This window comes from Lissotriton helveticus, chromosome 1_1 (assembly GCF_964261635.1).
Source record: "Lissotriton helveticus chromosome 1_1, aLisHel1.1, whole genome shotgun sequence".
Taxonomy (NCBI): Eukaryota; Metazoa; Chordata; class Amphibia; order Caudata; family Salamandridae; genus Lissotriton; species Lissotriton helveticus.
Genome location: NC_136057.1, coordinates 629,361,036 through 629,379,084, shown reverse-complemented (window position 1 = coordinate 629,379,084; position 18,049 = coordinate 629,361,036). Strand labels below are relative to the sequence as shown.

Genomic DNA, 18,049 nt, shown 5'->3' with positions numbered 1-18,049 from the left:
AACAAGAAAAGTGAGCAACTACGGCTCTTCTAAACATCAACAATTGAACCCCTCAGAGTCCATAACAAGAAAATTGAGCAACTACGGCTCTTCACAGCATTAAACAAATGAACCCCTCAGAGTTCAAAACCAGAAAATTGAGCAACTTACTGCTCTCCATAACATAGAACAATTGAACTCCTCAGAGTTCATATCAAAAATTGGAGCACCTCAAAATGAGCACTGATGTGGCTCCTCAAACTTCACATCTAATAAATCCCAACTCCTCAGAGTTCATATTTAGAAATGGAGCGCCTCTAAATGAGCACAGGTGTGGCTCCGTAAAATACATATTCAATAAATTCAACACTAGGACAATTAATCCTCTGAAGAGAATACCTCAAAATGATTTGAGCACATAGTGGTTCACAACAATTAAAGAACATGTATGACTCTATTTAGTAACACATGTGAACTCCTCTAATATTTTAGAGCACTAAATAACGTGGTACATCAAAAGTAAGAAAGAATAATATTGAACACCTCAATGGAAATTGAGCACCTAAATGGTGGTTCAAAATAGCATATCGATATCAAACATATCTGCAAATAATTACGAGAAGTAAACAAATTGAGCACCACAACCAAAAGTAGAGCATAATAATGGCTCACTCCATAAATAACTAAAACCAGAAATCTGAATAAAAATGATAGGGCACCTCAACATAAGTTGAGCATAAACATGGCTCCTACATTCAAAATACATCATGCAAAGTACACACATACAAAGTACACACACGCAAAGTACATACATGCAAAGTACACACATGCAACTAAATATGATAAGAAATACATTGTAAATTAAAATGATGTGCAGTCTTCCCAGAAATGCATAAATGAAAGATGCAGCACCACCCCTTTCTGAAAACAAGTTACTATAAAGATGTTAAATTTCTACAAAAAGATGAACATACACTCCGGTGAGCGATCTCTCACCCGAATGGGTTTCATTTTTAAGTTGTAAAATTCGCAGTTCCAAGGAAAACGCTGAAATTTCTTCTTAGAAAACAGTTTAGATGTTATGACAGTAAATTGCCGGGACGGGAAGTTCACAACTGAAGCCTTAATAAGCATCACCAATTCCAAAGTCATGTACGTAGGTTCTTTACAATTTTGTAAGTTCCCTCAAAGAAGACAAAGCCATGACTTCTATTTAATTTGGCTTCAAATTTGACGAAAATTCATGCGTGTTTCATTTAAAATTTGACTTCAAAGCTGACGAAAATGTATGCGTGGTCAGAGTTCCTCAATGTAGTCTACAACACAGTAAAGATCAATTATAGGCAACAAAACGTCATTAAATACCTTCGGTCTTTACGAATATCAAGTTGTTGACACAGGAAATAATCTCCGGTTTGAGGGCAAAGTGAAATAAAACAGAATTTCTGATGACACAATGACGTTACGTTGCGTCGCGTACGTCTTATTGCGCACGCAACCTTGGTGACATCAGCACCTCCCATGAACGGAGAGAAGATGAAAAGTTTAGCGTTGCCAAGGAGATGACCACGCTCAGAAATCGTTGTGAGCGCACAAACCATTGCACGCGTAAGCTGTCATTTTTCTTTTATTTTAAAAATCGCCTCAAGAATTGAAAAGTAGAAAACATGTAAAAATGGCATCAAAATTGTGTTAGAAAACTGCGGCTTTGAAACACTGCAACAGTCGCACTTTCTTAAATAGAGCTGTATAATTTTTGTCGCTGTTCCCGCAGACATCGCACTCTGTGCTCTGTATAATAATACCAGAATTTCTCCTCCAGGGGCCATGGCAAAAGTACATGTCTTTTTGCGATTGCTCATACATTTGAAGCATCTAATACAAATGAATGTTTCACAGCTGATGACAGAAGCATTTTTTCCTCCAATTACGACAGACATCTCCATAAGCAAATAGTTTGTACTTGAAACAGGTCTTTTAAAATTCAAAAAAAATAAGTAAAACTCTCTCTTTAGAACTCAGAAATTCAGGCCAAATCACGCAGGTATAATTCCTTCAGATTTAGGCCAAATCACGCAGTTAGAAATCAAACACCCTGGGATAGCAGGCTGTCCAGCTGACAGGGGACACTGGTGGGGCTAATCAGGGCGTTTCTGTAAATTTACCTTTTCTTTTCCGGCTTAAGTAGTTCCAATAGTCTTTAAGTTCCTTAGTTGCAGTAATAATACATTAAATCCGTCTTCCTTCCACGCATAGGTTCTGTTCTGTACCTCGTCGCCAATTTGTAGCAAATAAGGTTCTTGAATCCAGTAAGTATAAGTAGGTATGATTTATTGTAGGTTAATTCATGTTAAGTTAATAATTAATTAATCATTAGATGTAATAGTAAAAACTCCGTCAGGAGCAGTTCTTCTCTCGCTCAGCCTGTCTGCCATCAACTGCCTCTACTCAGAGCAGTCAGGTACCAAACATTCTAGTGTGTCATCAAACATTCTTCTAGATGCAGTGGCTAAGCAATGGGGAAATCCAAGCAAGGGAAATGTAGAGGATAAGCAAGATGTAACACTAATATTTTACTAAATTATCCTTTCAAGCCAGGTGGTATGCAGTCTGTCATAATCATTGGTTAGACACAGCTTATGTACACCCTGTTTCTATTGCTATGAAACGCTTGCATTTATGGTCACCTATTACAACATTCCTTGATGTTAATGCTAGGTGTTCTTTCTCTCAAACCCCTATTCAACAAGAAGTTTCTCAACCTACATGATTTTACTTCTATTGACATTGGAATTATTTGCTTATGCTTTATATTACATACTTTTACTCCTTGTACACATTGTATTACACTTTTTCGACCATTTTATTTACATTTTCCTCTTTTCAAACCATGTAAAACTCATATTTATTTACAGCTATTCCATTTAATAATTCATTCTTGTTTGTGTGATTGTTTATTATTTTACTGCACTATGTACTGGTATCATAATTTCTCCTAATAAACTTACTTCTGAACTTTAAAAAAAACTTGAAAAGCAGACAGCACTAAGGGAATTTGCGGGGATCCACAAACGTCCTACCACCCATCATTCCTACATTTCTCCAGATAACAATACTTTTTCACTTGTCTGACAGGGCTATCGCCAATAAATGGAAAGGCCCAGAAAAAAAACAAGGAAACATCAACATTTTCCCTTGCAAATTAACCTATTGTGACAATGTGGATAGCTGTGGTATTTCAGGCAGCAGCTAGGGAATCCTGCCCGGCCCAGAAATTTCTGGAAACAAAGCACCTAGGATACTTTTAAGTGGTTTGGCACGTAGACATAATATCGAGTTTTAAAATATCGTTGTGCTATAATATCGAGTTTTAAATGACGAAAGTCAAAAATATAGTTGATTTTTAATGTCGATGTCAACAATGTCAATTTAGTGCTTTGTATAAAATATCGTTGTTAAAAAATATCAATTTTGAAAATATTGTTATTTAAAAATATCGATTTTGTAAATGTAGACATTTTTATTATAATTAATAATTTTTAATTAATTTGATATGCCATCTTGGCAGTACATTTCCTTTAATTGTGAGGGAAGCATAGTACCTGGTGGTCTTGTTGGGCTATGTGGGAGGGGGAGTGTTAGCTGTGACTACAAATCCCATCATGCCCTGCCTACATATACCTTCCCAGGCAGCCCAAATAGCACCCCTGTGAGTATGCATTCCCTGAGAGTGAGTGGAAATGTACTGTCAATGTGGCTGACACTGGTGCCTGGTGTTTGTTTGCCCACAACTCCCATCAATGCCTTGTTCTCCTCACACCAGTCCCCAGTGTCAGCTATCTTCACAGTACATTTCCACTCAATCCCAGGGAATGCATAGTCCCAGGTGTGGTCCCGGGCTGGCTGGGAAGGTGTGTGGAGGACAGGGCATGACGGTATCTGCAGTCATAGCACACATCACTACCCACACCTGAAGCAACCTGTTCATCATGTCCAATGGCTGCCTGACCGTGAATGGAAGTGACCCACCAAGATGGCTGACACTGTTGCATGATGTCATGTGCACAAGGAAATGTTGGGATTTCCATTAAAGTCCCACATCATGCAGCAGTGTCAGCCTTATTGACACCACACTACCCTCACTGTTATTGAACCTTTGTATATGAGGAGTAAGCTGGGCTGGGTGGGAGGAGGGGTGCCAGTTCCAGCAGCAAAATACAAGCATACACACCTCTGTACCTCAAAGCTCCAAGCCAGAAAAAGCAAGAAAGCAGACATGGTGAACTCATTTGTTCATGGAGTACAAGGAAAATCTACATGAAGTGAAAGCAGATAAGTTCCCTTTGCTTCTCTTTACTAACTTTATTTATACTGCTTTTGAATGTTATCTTTTAACAATGCGATGTTTTATATATAGCTCTACTGTACAATTAGCGTTTTGCTTAACTTTTTAGCACTGATTATATAGTCCTCCTGACTTTATTGTTTATTATTGTTTATTGTTTATTTATTGTTTATTTATTATTATAAGCAGGGGGCGGAGCAAGATGGCGGACTGAGCCTTCTCTCCGCCAGTGGCGCCGAAATGAAAGCAAAATTTTGGTGCCTTCCTGCTGTCAACGAGTATTCCCGACGGCACGGAGAGGTGTCGGAATGTGCCCGACAGCTAGCGGTGTCATGCTTAGAAACGGGGAGTGCTCCTAGAGGCAGATCCGACGATTGACTCCTGCGGCCGCGTAGTCTCCTGCACGGAGCTCCGCCAGCCGCATGGAACCTCCCGGTCATCGCCTCAGCCTTTCCCCAGCGGCCGCCGAACTTCTGAGGCTCCTCGCGCCAGACAGCACAGTCGTCTAAACACAGTGGGCTGATGAGGGCGGTACTGCAGCACGCATCGGGTCTGCACTGCCTTGAAGATAGAATCAGGTACCGCGCGTAATTACTTACAAAATGGCGGCCGCCCGATTCTAGATAGGCTCGTCTACTCGAGGCGCTAATCCCTCTCACCTGTGACGGCCAATTAAACCTGCATGGCAGTATAGCGACCGACTCACTAAGCATTCCTGCTCACATGGCGAAACTGACGCTCTGAGCCTTACCTTTGATGGTGGATATCATGTTATGATATCATGTTGTAGGACGTTATAGGTGAATGCATCCCGCCACACTTCCCCTCAGCTTGCACCACATCCGCTGCCTTATTTACCTGCGCTCATGAAGTGGCCTGTATGCTTGGTTTTCTCAGTGTAGAGGGAAAGATCCCATTATCAGCTATGCCTGACCCTAAGATGGCCGCCGTTCGGGACACTCAGCAACTACTGATTACTGTTGGTCTCGAGGCTGTTTTCACCCGAGTTTCTTATGGATGGGCACATTGTTCTAGGCAACCAATGCACGTACCTGCTGAGAAACTAAATAAGAAATTTTTCCTTGATGTTGCGATGAGCATGTGATGGGCGGCGGTTTCTGCTGGTAGGATGGTATGAGATTATACACCTGCCCTACTAAGTGGTGATTGAGCCCGTCAATTGCTGAGCGCCTCAGGAGGGCGGGAAGGCTCACACTCTCTTCAGCGCAGCAAGTCCTCTGCTGATACATCTTCGCAGCAATGCCTCTGCTGATACATCGTTTAGACCCTTTACAGCTGCGCAACAAGTAGTGCCAGCTGCATCGTTTAGGCATTTTACAGCTGCGCAGCAAGTAGTGCCAGCTGCACCGTTTAGGCCTTTTTGAGCTGCGCAGCAAATAGTGCCAGCTGCACCGTTTAGGCCTTTTTACAGCTGTGCAGCAAGTAGTGCCAGCTGCACCGTTTAGGACTCCTCTCTCCGTGGGGACATTTCTGATTGAGTCAGGACTCTTGCTGCATTGGCAGCAACCTTGACATTTCGGTTTCGGATTAGGATCCAATAGTGGTCTGCTGAGATTATGGGCGTACAATGCGGGTGGTGCCAATGTGCTTATGTTTCAGGCTGATGCTAAGTACAGTGATCAACAATAGTCACTAGGTGTTCGTTTGTGATCTGCTTTTCTTTGACAAATTGTGTACTGTGATGGTTTTGACAGTAATCCAGCTGGTCTTTTCATATTCAATCATTTCACGTGTAAATATTATCCTGTGCCAGTTGGTTTCACTCACACCTAGATGAAGGGCCCAACAAATACCCACCTCTCTTCCCGGAGAACTCATTAGTTCAGTTTCCCACTCCCGACGCCTAGAATATGTGTCCCCTTTTAGTCCTTATTCCTCTCATCACCACCGCTCTCCTAGTAACACCAATCAATACACCAGTCTCATACCCCCCCGCACTCCTTCTCTCGTTCCCATAATGGCCACCTCTCGAGTTAAGGATGGAATTAACTGCTACAAAATCATCTATCCTCCTGGCCAAACTAAAGCTTCAGTAAAACGATTGAAGCATAAGACTATTGAACGTTTCCCTGATTCCCTTTTTGTTGACCAATTTTACAACTGTCGTTCCGGGAGGCGCAAAAATGATTTCATTTTCTTCACTCACGAAACCCCTTCTTGGGCCTCCAGCCTATCTAATTCCCTTAATGTCTCCTCCTCTATCCCTCATGGGAAACAACTAAAGATTTCCCCCTCTGCATATTTCAACGGCTCCCTCACCATCTCAATCTATAACAACGGTACTGTCTTGATCCAAGGCAAAGACACCTGTCTCTCTCTCTTTGACCACCTCTTCCCCTCCCTACTCCCCTCGTCTGCGACCAGGTTTTCCCCTGACTCTCCATCTAGCCCCACCCTTTACTCCCTTTCTACTCCCCTGACCCCCCTACACTCCAATAGGCTGCACCCTCGGGAGGCTCGGGTCAGCCCTCTTCCCTCCCCCTCCCTTATGCCCTCCTCCCCCTTTCCTCCCACATCACAGTTTGCCCCCCCCTTCGTCACGTCAGCCTTACCACTAGGCAATAAGCTCCTCGTCCAATCTGCACCGTCCCGGTACCCCAACCTCATTTCGTCCCCCCTATTCCTATCTGTTACTCCCTTTTTTAGTCCTCCCTTCCGCCAACCTCCTCCCCCAGCCATCTTTCCATATGCTCCCCTCATTCCTCCCTCTCCCCCGCTTCTCTACTCCCTCCCCCCCTCTCTTCCTTCCCCGATTTCTTCACAATCCCATTACATCTCCCTCCATCCCCCCACTCCGCCAGCAATGCTGTGCTGCCCCCCTTACCCTCCTGGTAACCCTTTCCATCTCCCCCCATCAGAACCATTTCCTCTCGTCAACTTCCCCTTCTCCCAACCCCCCCCACTCTACCAAATGCCGGTTCCCTCACAGCCACCTCTCCTAGCCAACAGGACCTCTCCAATCACCTCCCCTCTTTTCCCCCCAAACCTCCTACACTCCTATGACACCTCACAGTCCTCCCCTCTCCTTCTTCCCCACCGTCTTGTTCCGCACCCATCTCCTCATAAACATGTCCTAAATCCCTTTCCTTCGTGCAATGCCACCAAAGACAACTCTCCCCTTACCTCTGATACTCCAACCCCCGCTCTCAACCTCCACCTTTCCCCACCTTTGAACCCTATACCTCAACTCTCCTCCTGTCCTCCCACCTCCCTCCACCTATTTCATCCTCTCCTTTTGCCATTGAAACACCCAACCTTCCGTGCTCTGCCCTACTCTCTCTTGAAAATAAGCTATGCTCTCTTATCACCTCAATCTCCCAGCTTGTAGCTTCCATTTCACTTCTAAGCTCTAAGATTTCAACTCTCCCCTTCACCTCAACTCCTTTGGAAAACTCTCACCCTCCCACGAGATGCACCTCGCCCCCTCACCCCAGCATAGCCAAGCATATCCTGTGGTCTGCAAACATTGCTCATTCACACAAGCCCTTGAACGCCACCCCTCTTCAACCAGCATCTCCGAGTAACCCAACTACCTACTCTATTCCAACCATCTCTTCTGTCAGAACCAAGCTTCCACCTAAACCCTTCTGTGCACCCTCATATAGATATAATATCCCTGTCACCCTTCTTAGCCCCAGTGCCCCCCTCACCAAAATAGTCTCGACAGAACTGCGCTGCCTACTCCACAACTGCAGATCTGCAATAAAACACAAACTCGAAATCTCTGATACCATCACCCTTCACAATATTGACCTGTTATTCCTAACAGAGACCTGGTTCAACGATACCTCTCACTCTATGTTTGATCTCCTTCTACCCACAGGCTACTCTATTTTCAGGAATGACAGACCTATCAAAGTTGGGGGAGGTGTTGCAGTCATCTTTAGAAACTCCCTTCAACTCAAGGCTTTTCCCATCAGCGCCTTCCGCACTTTTGAATGTCTATCTCTTGAGCTTCAAATACACCACCGCTCACCCCTCAGATTCCATGTCATATACCGCCCACCTGGCAGCGGCCCTTCGTTTATCGAGGAACTCACGGACTTCATCAGCGACCAATACGCACAAAGTGACAATCAGACCTTCGTGGGTGACTTCAATCTCCACTGGGGCTCCCTGCATGACTCTTCTGTGAACTTGCTGGCCACCTTCCTCTCTACAAACGATCTTATCCAACACTGCACAGAATCAACACACTCAAGGGCTCAATCCTGGACCTTGTTATTTCTAAAGCAGGCATGCTTTCTATCGCTACCCCTATTCACGTAGACTGGTCTGACCACCTCCTCATCCCATTCTCTCTTCACCTAGCTCACTCTATAACTCTTGGCCAACCTAAGAGGGCTACCTCCTGGTTCCGTGACGCTAAAAATATTGACACTGTTTCCCTCTGTGAATCAGCTTTGCTGTCACTTCCAAGGCTAGACCCGAACCTAGATGTTGACGATCTCACCTCACAATGCCTCTCAGTCCTTGCAGTCGAAATCAATAGCGTTGCTCCTCTACAAAGCAAAAAGAAAAGGCCCATTCCCTCAGCACCCTGGTTCAACAAATCCCTATATGAAGAGAGGAAGCACCTAAGACTCCTGGAGAAACAATGGAGGCGAGCACCCTGCACCGATAATTTGGCCACGCTTCATTCAGCAAGATCCAAGTACCACAAGCACATCTTCCTGGGGAAAGCATCACACTTCAGAACCCTCCTTGACTCAGCCAAAAATAGACCCAAAAACTATTTGATCTCATCAAGAATACCAACTTCGCTCCCCCAACCTCCAAATTGGAGGAACCTACAAAGAAAGCTGCGGATTTCGCTGTATTTTTTGACGAAAAAGTGAAATCACTTGTGGCTCAGGTCGCTCATCCTACCCCTCCAGAGGAGCGCAAATCACTAGGCATTTGGCAGAACTTCGACCCCATCTCTGAAGATGTCCTCCTCAAGTGCATCCTCGAAACTAAGCCCTCCAACCACTCGCTCGACCCCATCCCTAGTGCCATTGCCATTGACTTCTATACCCATTCTCTTCCCTATTGGACCACTCTGGTCAACCTCTCACTCTGTCAAGGCTCCCTTCCTGTTCCCTTCAAAACAGGGCAGGTCACCCCTCTGCTTAAAAAACCCACTGCGGATGCGAATGACCTCAACAACTTCCGCCCTATCACTAACCTACCCTTCCTCGCGAAGATCACAGAAAGATGTGTTGCGAAACAACTCTCTCGTCATATCAAGGACAATGATCTTCTTGACAATTTTCAGTCCGGCTTCATCCAAAACTGCAGCACTGAAACTGCCCTGCTGCAAGTGATCGATGACGCGCTCCGAATACTAGACTCGGGGGGGGGGTCTTGTCTTCTAATTCTCCTCGACCTTTCGGCAGCCTTTGACACTGTCAATCACAACACCCTCCTCAACACTCTTCAACAGAGAATGGGCATGAAGGGCACTGTGCTGAAATGGTTTGCTTCTTTCCTCTCTGATAGATCCCAAATGATCAAAATAGCGGACAGTCTTTCATCTCCCTCGGCGGTGGGCCAAGGTGTTCCCCAAGGCTCTATTCTTGCCCCCACATTGTTCAATCTCTACTTGGAACCTCTGGGAAATCTCCTAAATAAATCTGGGGTCAACTATCACCTCTACGCAGACGACACTCAAATCTACCTCAAGGTTGCCTCCACTCACGATCTCTCCATCCTTAGCTCTACCCTCGACTCCATTCAAAACTGGAAGTCAACACATCAACTGATTCTGAATCCCTCCAAAACTGAATTCCTCCTCCTCTCCTCCTCACTTTCTCCTCCCCCAGTTCAATCATGGATGGACCAGATGAATCTGCTGAACAATAAACCCATCATTGTTGACAGCGCAAAATCCCTTGGTGTCATACTCGACTCAAAACTCAATCTACTTTCCCATATTAATTCAATTGCAAAGTCTGCCCGATACCAACTGCGCCTTCTTTGGGGGATTCGTCGCTTCTTCCCGGAGCATGACCTTAAAACCCTGGTCCAATCGCTGGTCCTCTCCAGACTCGACTACTGCAATTCTCTTCTGACTGGCCTCCCCAAATCCCGCCTGTCCCCCTTTAAGTCTGTTCTCCATTCAGCAGCTCGTTTCATTTTTGGGGCCAAAAGAAGCAACCACATCACTCCCATGCTATCCACCCTCCGCTGGCTTCCCATCAAGGCTAGAGCTATCTACAAGACTGCCTGCATCACCCACAAAGCCTTGCACTCCTCCTCCCCGCGCTACCTGGCGAATAAGCTGAAACTCTCTGGAGGCTCTAGACCATCACGAAATGCGGAAAATCTACTGCTTGAACCTCCCACTTTCAAGAAGGAAAGATCGATGGCCCAATCCTTTTCCGGCGGCGCAGTGAGAATCTGGAACTCACTTCCGCCTCAGCTCCGGACCACCACCTCCTCCCAGGCCTTCAAATCTGACCTCAAAGTTCTCCTCCTGCAAAGACACTTCCAAATGTAATCCTTGCCCTCTCTATTATCTGAAGAATACCCTTCCATTTAGTTAATCTACTAACTTGACTATGGAAGTGTCTTCCCAGTGTGTTCATGTGGTCTGAGAGTTCGCCATTTTTTGCAGTGTTATCCTTCTACCCATGTTTTGTACTCGTGTGTAACATGCACCTGTCACTTTCTCTTGTAACACACTGTTTTCTACCTCTTACATTTGGTTGTTTTCGATACCTGCACAAGTGCCACCAGTGCTTACGTAACGTTTGTTCTTGTGCTTGAGTGTCCTCCTTATATTGCAGTATTATACCTTTATGTTTATCTTGTACGCTTTTGTAACCGGCACACGTCACTTTTTCCTCCTGTAATGCACCGTTTGCTACCTCTTGTATTTTGTTGGCTCACGATTGTCACTTTTGTAATGCACCGTTTGCTACCTCTTGTATTTTGTTGGCTCACGATTGTCACTTTTGTAATGCACCGTTTGCTACCTCTTGTATTTTGTTGGCACACGATTGTCATTTACCTCTTGTATTTTGCTGGCTCAAAATTGTCAACTTTGCTTCATTTAATGTAACGTTTGCTTTTGTATTTTGTTCACATGGAATTTTCTCATGTATCAGTTCTGTTTCTATTGTAAAGCGCTCTGACACCTTCGGGTAAAGTCCGCGCTATATAAAAAGGCATAAATAAATTGTTTTTCACTGGGGATCGTCTACCCCGCTTCCCCCGCCCTCCCTCCCTCTGATGTCCAATATATGGTCATTGCTCTACCCGCCCCTCCTGCACCCCCTCTAGGATCTACCACCAAAGTTATGGTCAGGTGGGCAGAATTCTAAATTGGACGGGCCGACTATTTCACGCCCTTTTAAAAAAAAACTAGCTCATGGCTTAAACAAATACCTCGCCTACCCATGCGCTCCGTTCGTACCTTATTTAGTATTACGAGCGTCATTTAATATTCCCCGGCCGCTCCTGACTCGAGCGTTGACATCGCTCCCTTCCTCATTAGAGGAGTGCATCTTGGCAACGACGACGATACGCTGTCGCGTTTCCAGGGTGCACTCCTCTAACTAAACACATCATCAGCTGCTCGACTCTGGCTGACGCTGTGACTTTACCTATCTTTTCATCTTTACCCGCATTGCTCGTCTTTTTAGGAAATCAAGCGGACATATGAAAAAAAAAAAGGATAATTTAATTCTTTTATATTTCTCTATATATAAACAAAAGGAGAATTAGCTTTTTCTAAGCCTACTATATTTTTACTCTATTTATATATCAGCCCTTCAATTTATTTAATACTCTTGTGGCTATATTTTTACTCCCCTTTCAGCAGTGATGTCAGACTTTGACTCTAATGACACTGCTCAAAGCTCCCCCAATATTTCTAAAGAATCTTTCAAAAATTGTATTCAGAAGGAAATGAGATCTGTTATGATGGACACTCTAAAAGAGGTTATGTCCTCTAAAAGATCCCTTTCCCATGATCAAGGGGATGTTGTGACAAGCTCACTACTCATAATATTTCCTACGGAAAAAGAGCCAAAAATCTAACCACTCTCAGCCCTTGAGGAGTACTATCGCAGGTCCTAGCACCTCAAATGCATTGGGAGGTTCTTACACCTCAAATGTTCAAGGAGGTCCTCGTACCTCAATACCTACTGCTGTCCCTTGCGGCACAATTTACTCAGGTGTTCCACACGGCACAAATACTACGGCTGCCCTTCGTGGCGCAAATAAGATGGGTGTCCCTAGCGGCACAAATTTGGAAAGTGCTCTTAATACTCCAGAGACTGATTCTGAAGATGAAATAATTTTTTCTAACCCTAACGGTGAATTTGTCTTTGATTTAGACGATGAGGATCTTGATTTTGAAACTCAACCTGACAAACAACTTGCTTCCTCCTCAAAAGATGTTATCCTCAACCCCCTGGGTGAAGAGATGTTCTCCCCCCTCAATATTTCACAAACCAGAAGCACTCAATGGTTTCCATAGGAACATGTGGCCAAGTTTATTCGGAGATGGCTCAGAAATTCTCTCAAAAAGGATTCAATGTTGTCTGTGCCTGCAACTATTGGTCAGGCGTGTGTGGGTAGGGGTGGTGGGAGGGGGTGTGGGGACAGATGTTGGTATGCTGCAGGTGCTGATGAGGAAGCAGACACACATCTATCACGCATTCTCAGTTCAAACCAAGAATGCACAGAAGACTTTGGCCAGGTAGTTGGGACCCTCAAGGACATGCAATAGCAGCAGGCTGCCCATTATGTCAAAATGGATGAACAAATGTCCAGAATGGACTCCTACATGGCAAAAATGGATGACCTGACTGCTGTGCATAGGGACATACTCACCTGCCTCTGCCAGATTGCCAACAACATGACCCCACCTCCCTGTGTGCCCACTACATCTGTTGCTTCTACATCAGCAACTGCCACAGAAAGGAATGTTGACTCTGGCAGAGAGTCCCCGGCAGCCTGTGCCTGATAGTACACCAGAAAAACGTAAGAGGGGTCGTCGGAAGAGGGACACATGAGAGACCGATGGCTATGCATCCCCCCAGAAAGTGACAACCTGTTCCTGATATCCTCCATTGTGTGGTAAGCGTTCACTTTGTTGACTGCCACTGAACTCTCCCACATTGAATGGATGGTCTAAATTGGACCAATAACTCAAATGACTGTGGGCTTGCCTCTGAAAATGTCATCTGCTGGCACTACCAACTCCTTTGTGAACTTTGTCCATCATAATTTTGTTTAGCATTATCCCTTTCTGTCGAGATCAACACATGCACCGAAATAAATCACTCTGCACATCATACGTACTCATGTCGGGAATGAAGCCCTATTGTTCTGATTCAAAAGAGACACAAAAATGCTAATGAGGGAATGACAACGCCATTGGCTGAGAAAAAACGTCAGGAATTCACATACTGGCTTGTGAGTAGATGAAACATGACACAGCATGAGAGATACACACAACAAGGTAATCACAACACCCATGGAACATGGTATAGATCATTATTGCCTCCACTGTTTTTGAATGAAACGACATTGCAATGCACAAAGAATAATCATGGTCAGAAAAACTGATCATCAGGACATATATACAGAAAGTAAATGAATGTGGGATGTGAGTAAACAGACAAGGCACACCACAATGTTGAGCATAGGTTTATTCCACAGGCACAACCTGGTGCCATCAGACAAACAGTGAGCATCAGTTCTGAAGATAGTGTATGGCACAGAATCCTGCTACAAAGGGAACTTGCAATCTGTCACTGCATCGTGGGTCTAGGAGGTCACAAGTCTCCATGTGCCAGCAATAGGACCCTGGAAAGGAGATACATAGAACAGTCAGCAAATCAGTAATAATCTGCCCATATTTCCAAGAGACTGATCAGATTCACCAATTTGTACATGTGAACACTAGCTAGGATTCATGTTACCACTCTATCCGGGACCCTACAAACTTAGTAGACCTTAAACAACACAAATGAACATGTTAAGTAGCATACACACACACACCTATACAAACATATTGTACTACTGACACATATCATGCAACCAAAGTGCTCATCATGTGAAAAAGTTGTTGATGAGCTGTCTCTGAACATCCTCCTCTTCCTCATCACTGGCAACATGTCCCAGTCCTGGATCCTCCCTTGCTGGAGGCTGCTGGTCTCCGTCATCTTGTATGACCGGAAGCTGATTCCTCACTGCCAGTTGTGGACCATGCAACATGCAAGGATGATCTTACACATCTTAAATGGGAAATATTGGAGGGCAGCTCCTGTCTGGTCCAGGCAGCGGAATCTAGTCTTCAGAAGACCGAATGTCCGCTCAACACTCACCTGGTCCACCCATGTGCCTAATTGAAACAAACCTCAGCAGGGGTGACAGGGTTCCGGAGTGGTGTTAGCAACCACAGTAGGTTGAGGTATCCAGAGTCGACTACACTGAACACAGAAAATACTTCAGCTGTCTGAAAACAGGGAACACACTGACCTATAAGCAACACACAACAGAGACAAACAACATGACCTACCAACAAGTCAGGCAAGCTCCGGTTGTAGCTGAGACATCAAGTGGGGGATCCCGATATTTCTCATTATACATGCATCCTGTGCTGATCCCGGGAAATGCGCACAGACATGTGAGATCATCATGTCAGACAGACATACCACCAAGGCATTTATGGAGTGGTAATGCTTACAATTCCTGTATGTATGTTCACTGCCTTGTGGTGGAATCAAAGCCACATGTGTTCCATCAAAGGCCCCAATGACACGTGGCATCCGCTCCAATGCATAAATTCCCCCTTTATGTCTGTCACCTGTCCTGGTGTTGGTAACTTGATGTAGAGGTTCAGAAATGTCAACAATGCCTCCAACACATCCCGCAGCACAAGGCTGAACATTGTTTGGGACATCCCACCAGCAGTAGCCACAGTATACTGTAAGGACCCTGTGGCAAATAAATGTAGGGTTGCCATTACCTTCAGCTTGGGGGTCAGTGCAAAGGGATATGGGCGTCCAGGTTGCAAATGTGGGGCCAACTAGTCTTCCAACTCCACAATGAGTGGCCTGGTGAAGCTGTACTGCCTGATGCTATCCAGTTCTTCCATGGTCTGGAGGTCCGGGAATGGCCTGGGGACTGCTGGTCTCCTGTGGTACCTATGTTACTAGTGGAAACATATTTGAGGACACTTTCCAATGTATGAAGAAACATGCAGCTACACACTTGCAACATTAAATCAAGACACAATGAAGTCTGAGGCGTAAGGTTGATCCTAGATAAAGAGCACAGCTATGTGACCCTTACCAGACATGTCACATTGATATGGTTGACCAACAATGACAGTGCTGTACTGTAACTAGTCACTGGTGTCTGTCACTGTCCATGTGTTCAAACATCACATACCCCCCACACACCTAACAAAATATCCGAGATATAGGTTGGTGACAACTATCACATGGTTGAAAGGTACACAGAACAGGATCATCTAATGGCAAAGGTAGAGAGAGAAAATATCGAAATTAAAATATCGATGTACAATAATATCGATGTTTTAATTTCAATGGTATAGAATATCGATGTGCAATAATATCAATAGACAAAATATCGATATTAAGGTATGTATGTTACTGATATCGAAATTTTGTTTAGTGTTATGTATTTTATTATGTTGTTTATATGTTTGTTAAACATGTTTTTTAATGTATGTTTAGAAATTAGTAATTTTGTTTACATTTTGCGTTTTAGTGTCGGAGCGGGTTGTGGGTTTATAGGGAAATAGGGTGGGAAGTAATTTAATTATAATTAATTAATTAATATTTCTTAAAATATTTTTGATTAATAAATAATTATTAATTAATAATGAATTGGTAATTAATTATTATTAATTAGTTAATTTAATTAATTAGAGTTAATGTAGTCATATTTATTATTTTTTGTTATTGTTAAATAATAATTAATTGGTAATTAATTATTATTAATTAGTTCATGTAATTAAGTAGAGTTAATGTAGTAATGTTTATTATTTTTTGTTATTGTTAATTAATAATTAATTGGTAATTAATTATTATTAATTAGTTAATTAAATTAATAAGAGTTAATGTAGTCATTTTTATTTTTTTGTTATTGTTAATTAATAATTAATTGGTAATTAATTATTATTAAGTGATTAAATGACAATTACATTTTTTGTGTGATTTATTTATGTGTAGTGGGTTGTGTGTTTATAGGGGAATAGGGTGTGACATAATTAAATTAAATTAATTAAAGATATTGTATTTATTTATTGGTATTCATTGTTCATTAATTGTTAATTAATTAATTGGTAATTAGTTTTTTTAAATATTTCATAATATTAATTATAAATGTATTAATAAATATTGTTTATTCTTCTAAATATCTTGTTAATTAATTATTAATTGGTAATTAATTATTAATTGGCAATTAATATGTGTTAATTAGTTAATTTATAATTACATCAATTTAATAATATTAATTTATTAAAGTTTTTTTGTATGTGTAGTGTGTTGTGTGTTAAAGGGGGAGTAGTGTGGGAAGTAATTTTTACCCCCATGCTATCCCACGCTTTCCCTACTGTTGCATCCTCTGGTGTGGGAATAGTAATTTTTACCCCTACGCTATCCAACGCTTTCCCTACTGTTGCACCCTCTAGAGTGGGAATAGTAATTTTTACCCTTACGCTATCCAACGCTTTCCCTACTGTTGCACCCTTTGGAGTGGGAATGGAAATTTTGACCCCTACCCTATCCTACGCTTTCCCTACTGTTGCACCCTTTGGAGTGGGAATAGTAATTTTTACCCCTACGCTATCCAACGCTTTCCCTACTGTTGCACCCTCTGGAGTGGGAATAGTAATTTTTACACCTACGCTATCCAACGTTTTCCCTACTGTTGCACCCTTTGGAGTGGGAATAGTAATTTTTACCCCTACGCTATCCAATGCTTTCCCTACTGTTGCACCCTCTGGAGTGGGAATAGTAATTTTTACCCCTACGCTATCCAAAGCTTTCCCTACTGTTGCACCCTTTGGAGTGGGAATAGTAATTTTTACCCTTACGCTATCCAATGCTTTCCCTACTGTTGCACTCTCTGGAGTGGGAATAGGAATTTTTACACCAACGCTTTCCCTACTGTTGCACCCTCTGGAGTGGGAATGGTAATTTTTACCCCTACGCTATCCTACGCTTTCCCTACTGTTGCACCCTTTGGAGTTGGAATAGTAATTTTTAACCCTACGCTATCCAACGCTTTCCCTACTGTTGCACCCTTTGGAGTGGGAATGGTAATTTTTACCCCTACGCTATCCTACGCTCTCCCTACTGTTGCACCCTTTGGAGTGGGAATAGTAATTTTTACCCCTACGCTATCCAACGCTTTCCCTACTGTTGCACCCTCTGGAGTGGGAATAGTAATTTTTACCCCTACGCTATCCAACGTTTTCCCTACTGTTGCACCCTTTGGAGTGGGAATAGTAATTTTTACCCCTACGCTATCCAACACTTTCCCTACTGTTGCACCCTTTGGAGTGGGAATAGTAATTTTTACCCCTACGCTATCTTACGCTTTCCCTACTGTTGCACCCTCTGGAGTGGGAATAGTAATTTTTACCCCTACGCTATCCAAAGCTTTCCCTACTGTGTCACCCTTTGGAGTGGGAATAGTAATTTTTACCCCTACGCTATCCAACGCTTTCCCTAC

At 43.4% G+C, this 18,049-nt stretch overlaps 1 long non-coding RNA gene across 1 annotated transcript; it reads right to left on the bottom strand.

Annotated features, from left to right (window-relative positions):
- Positions 1-13,974: 13,974 nt before the first annotated feature.
- LOC144770356 (uncharacterized) lies at positions 13,975-17,693 on the bottom strand. The gene is made up of 2 exons (XR_013598869.1): positions 14,862-17,693; positions 13,975-14,146 (listed from the first exon to the last, which is right to left on the bottom strand). It is a non-coding gene; the product is annotated as an uncharacterized LOC144770356 (long non-coding RNA).
- Positions 17,694-18,049: the final 356 nt, after the last annotated feature.